Source organism: Microtus pennsylvanicus, chromosome 4 (assembly GCF_037038515.1).
Source record: "Microtus pennsylvanicus isolate mMicPen1 chromosome 4, mMicPen1.hap1, whole genome shotgun sequence".
In the NCBI taxonomy this organism is placed as follows: domain Eukaryota; kingdom Metazoa; phylum Chordata; class Mammalia; order Rodentia; family Cricetidae; genus Microtus; species Microtus pennsylvanicus.
In genome coordinates, this window is record NC_134582.1 from 50706227 (window position 1) to 50711925 (window position 5699).

The following is a 5699-nucleotide window of genomic DNA, read 5'->3' on the forward strand; positions in this document are numbered from 1 at the left end:
TTTTGCACTGATGATCAATCTCTTAAAATATGTTTTTCTCTATCTAAAAATGGGGCTAAAGTTGTTTTTGACTTTAAGCATCTAAGTTTGTAGATATTTATAGGCCCCCATCCTCAGAATCACATTTTATATACAAGTCAAGGTTGTTTCAGAGAAGAAACCAGAAGATTATGGTTTCCTGAAAATTCCTACAACAGTCTAAATGGAACCAAGTATTTACTAGGTTAATTCTGTGAAATTTTCCATGTATCTAAAGTGTAGATGTTTAAGGATTATTTATTTGCCATTACCATGAATTTGATAGTATAAGTTGTTGCATCTGGAGTCTCATTTAACTGTTTGCAGAAATACCCACAAATTACCACAAAAACTAAAGTTAGAGAAAGTCCTAATTTTTTTTGTTTTGATTTGTTTTTTTACTGCTTTTCTAAATTGGTTAAAACACAACCTTTGAAAGCAAAACATATTTTAGCTGGTCAGATGTTTCTCAGTGAATTGAGAAAATAATAGCCATAAGATTCACTTTTTGGCTTCTGTTATCGAAGCCAAAATCTAGCATCCACTTCCCTGAGATATCCTTCTCCATTTTTTATAAATGTTTACAGTTTTATTCCCGATTTTATGCCCCGTCTTTGCTTTCCTTTATATCTACTATTTATTTTCGAGTGCTCATTACTTACCTTTCAGCTTGTGGTGCAGTTTTCTCACGGGCTCCTCATGTTCTTCGTATATCTGGTCACTCATGTTTTTCATGGTTCACCTGTCAGCCCCATGTTGCAGCGCCATTTGTTGGGGGCCAGCCTCGACAAAAGTACCTTTCTCTAGAGAGGAGAGGAGGTGTGGGAATTTAGAAATATAGTAAAGAATATGAAAATGAAATGAAAATGAAAACATATAGGATAGTATCGGGAGGGAATTTTTCAGTGAGTACTGAAAATTCTGAGATTTATTATGGGCCCCTTAAAGTCCCTGATAATAAAGTTACTCAATCCTCTAGATTCACGACAGCAGATGTTATTAAATGCTAGAAGCAAGCTAATCTGTGGATCCCAGGCTGGAGTGTTTGGTACCTCACCCAGTGTTTTCAGCAGTGTGATTGGGGAGGTGTCTGACTACTCACAGCTGGCTCTAGGGATGGCTTTATCAGAACTTCACTGCTGGCCTTCACTGCTGTTTCCAAGTAAGTGGCATGATACATCTCTCTTTCCCCTCCCTCTCTCGAATAGATTAACATCTTACTTTTGAATCATTTTCATTGATATAATAATAGTTTGTATAGTAGAGTAGCAAAACCTGTGGTTTGATGTTGACTCATCTTTTATTACCTCAGCCAGACAGCTTATTTTCTTTCGTTTTTTAAATGTTGTCACACCACCATTTTAAATGTTTTAATAATAAATTATAATATGAAAGGCTTGGTAAAATGTTGAAATCAAGCCAAGGTATTTCTCTTAATGATATTAGAGTACTTCTCAGGTTGGGGTGATTTTTTATTTCTAGATAGAAATGAAGATCAACAACAAAACCAATAAACCAAGCCACACCAAACTAAACCACACCAAGCCACACCACACCAAAACAAACCCAATCAAATCACAACATACCACACCAGACCAGACCAAACCAACAACAAAAATTCAAACCCCAAACAAAACAAAACAAAATTAAAGAGAAATATACATATGTAAAATTTAACATTTGCCACTGCATATTTAAAAAATTCTCTTGCATCATAAAAATAGGATAACTGATGTGGCACACAGAGCAGTGTCTGCTGATATGGCGTACAAAACAGGATATTTTCTAAGATAAATTTCTGCATTGTATCTTGTTAAAAAGTCTTAACACTTTTTACACAGCTACCCTGTGGCATTTTTATTTTTTTGGAGTAGTTCTGGTGTAGGAGGTCCTTCTGTTTATGTGTTACTTTCATTGGTTAATGAATAAAGAAACTGCCTTGGCCTTTTGATAGGGCAGGACTTAGGTAGGTGTGGGAAACAGAGCTGAATGCTGGGAGAAAGAAAGCAGAGTCAGGGAGAGCTCAGTACAGAGAGACATTTCATTGTATGGGCTCTAAGCTAAACCAGCATGTATATTATAAAGGTACCATGACTTCATAATTTGGGTCTAAGTATAAGTTGCTTTGGAAAAAAGGTTTCTCTTTTGTTTCCACAGAGGATGAGAACCTGTGGAATACATCCAAACAAATATGGCTTCATAGACCATGCCCTCCTGCAAGGTTGCTGAGAACACCCTCCAAAATTACTTTGCCAAACTGCTGACTGAGATGAATCTAGCACACAGGATACACCATGAAAGACTTAACAGCGCCCCCAAACAGCAGGAAGTAGTATGAACAAAACTATGCCCATATTCCCAAATATGGTTTATGAATGTTTGTTTACATTTAAAGGGGGATATGCTATAGATATTTGCATTGGTATGAATCTTGGTTTATTGATATAAATTTAAGGTCAGTTTTGTTATATGTATATTTCTGCTCTTGATTAAGGTATTGTGATTATGTAGTTCATTTAAAAATATAATGTATAATTAAGAAATATAGGTTAATAGTCATCTTTAATAGTCAAGCTTGTTGTCATGTTAGTTAGATTTTCTAGATGTATAGAGATATATGTCAATTAGATAGGTATTCTTTAAATCTTTCAGAGACCTTCAGAATATGGCATTTAAAATGTTTTACTAACTTAGGACTTTTCATGACATTGAGACACATCTGCTCCTGGAAGCACCAGTTACTTCAAGAGGAAGATGGATGGATATTGAAGAGGCTCTGTATGGAGTTTGCTAGCCATTTGGGCAAGAAACAGCTCTTGCCTGGACTGCTTAACTGAACATGTAAAACCTGCAGAGAGATGACTGCTGAACTTGCCTAAAGGTGAGATGATCCTTCGGGGTTCCTGCTTCATAAAAGAGTCTGCAAGACATTCTGCAGGATACAGAAGAAGGTGACTGACATACTGCCAATATAGGCGTAACTGTCTTTGTAATTTCCTGCTTTGTGGAAAAGTCTGTTGGATATTATGGGCCTGAAGGCTTAAGATGGATGCCCCAATAGTACAGAAGAACTTTGGGTGACTGTCCAGTGAGATGTCTCTGTCAATTCTAGAGTTTTGGAAGTTTCTTACAATGCACTTCCTGTTTACTTAGGTAATATTATACCCTTCTGGAGTCCTTGATGGGGTTGAAGAAGTTTAGTGGGAGGATCAGCTCATTATGGGCAGTGCCATTCCTGGGATGGTAGTCCTGGGTTCTATAAGAAAGCAAGCTGAGCAAGCATGAAGAGCAAGCAAGTAAACAACATTCTTTTATGGCCTCTGTATCAGTTCCTGCTTCTTGGTTCCTGCCCTGTTTGAGTTCCCATCCTGACTTCCTTCAATGAAGAACAGTAGTTTGAAAGTGTAAGCCAAATAAACTCTTTCTTAACTTGCTGTTGGTCATGGTATTTTATCATAGCAGTAGTCATCCTAACTAAGACATTTATGGACATAAATATTCTGAAATATACCTGTGCAGTATAATGATACCTGTATGTGTGTTTCCATGGCTTATTGTTTGGTACTGGACAACCTAGAGGCCATGAATCTGAAGGAAAGAAAGGATGGGCCTGCGGGAGGGTTTGGAAGAAGAAGAAGAAATGTAATTAAATTATAATTTGAAAAATAATTTAAAAACTCAAGTAAAATAAAAATTTCCAACAAATATAACAGTTTTGTGTGTGTCTGAACTAGTATGTCTGTACACTGCTTTCTTAGTAGATCCACAGGAACTGCTGTGCTGTTCAATTCTGTGTTCTTCTCTGCTAGTAGATCCAGTTGCATTGCTGTGGTGGTACTTCCATTCTCCCAGTGCTAATACACACATGTGTCTGCTGTGTTAGTACTTCCTTGTGCAAGGCTTCAGTGTACTGCTATCTCAATGTGTGCTGCTCTCATTTGGTCATGTGTGCTGCTGTTTTAATGTATCTGTGTTTGAGGGTGTGTTTCTATGCCTGTGTGCCCCGCTCTACAAGTGAATCCTACATTGATGCTCACTGCTATACTTTGACATCCACGTGTAGAGATGAACTAATTCATCCAAGTGCATGCTATACTAGTGCATTCCCCTGCACGGCTGTACTGGTACATGGAAGTAGTTCATCCATGTATGCTGCTGTTTCAGGAAATCCAGGTGCACTGCTGTCCTTCTATCCAGCCCCATGCACTCCTGTACTTGTATGTTGATGTGCTGCTGTCTGTGCCACTTTTCCAACAAACTGAGGTTCACAGCTGTCGCTTATAGATCCGTCTCCACTTCTGTTCTATTGCCTCTGCAGATGGGTGCTGCTGGCCCAATACACCCGTGTGTCCTGCACTATAAGCACATCAGTATACTGCTGTAGTAGTTCATGTGTGTGCTGCAGTGGTTGTATACTTTGTAAGACCCGGGAGGAGCACATGGGAAGTCTTGATTGGTGGGATGGTTAGGAGAATAGCAGAAGGGACCCGTGAGTAGTTGCAGGAAAGGCATGGGTGGTGGAGGCCTAGAGATTCATGGACAGTCACACTAGGCTGGGACACTCGATAAAGAACCTGTTTTAAATCTGGTGGTCAGGGAAAAGTGCCGATGGGGAGACAGGTAGACACACCAGGAGAAAGATGTTTGGGTGTGATATTTTTAATATTATAGAAATAAAGTTCAAAATGAAATCAGGATATCTGTTATGTATGGTCTCTGGGAGGAAAAGTAACCATAGATTTAAGTGCCTAGGAATGAAAGGGCTCTAACCATGGGTGGTTTAGAACATGAATCTGATTGTCAGTGGTACATAGGTCAGAAAAGAGATATTTTGGATATGATAAATATGAGAAAAGAAAATTGTAGGAAGATAGAGGAGATGAGATAAATATGTACAGTGAAAGTGGATGCTTTGATTTCTTGTAGTGTGCTAGATTTGGACAATATGAAATTCATGATATTTCCGTTTCTAATTATTGTAGTGATACATTTCTAATTTTTTCTCCTGACAGGCTATTCACACAAAAATTCTGTTTACTTTTCTAAATACGTAAATGTCTTTAATTGACTATGATTTCTAAACTAACTTTATAATAAGATTCTCAGACTATCTCAAGAGAAATAAGCTCTCCATCACATATTTCTCACTTTAAAAACCAATTAGAATGCTAATTAGCATATGAATGGTTTAAAAAAAGTCTTATTTATCAGAAAAATAATTTTCTATTTCAATTAAATTTTTTGGATGGCATAATATGTATGCATTACATATAATACATACGTCCTGCTTAGTCTGTATAATGTTACTTGCCCTATGATTTCAGGGCTGAGCATTTGATATTGGATAACCAATTAGTGTGATTCCCTAGGGAAGACTATTTCTTCTCAGCATTTCTTAGCTGCCTGTAGTTCTTTGTGTAGAGTTGAGACCTCATGGGGATTTCCCCCATCCATGTTAGAATGTCTATTGTTGACCTTGTTCAGCTCACGTTTAGGCTTTTAAGTCTACATTCTGCCATGTGACTCGGTTACCTTTTCTTACTGTGGCATGTACCACTTGCTCTGAGTCTGCTGGCGAAATCCATGTACCCATAGTCTTCCTTCTCTTCTTCTCTCTCTCCCTAGAAATCCTGCCTATCCTCTCATGCATAACTATTGGCTGTTCAGCTCTCTAACTGACT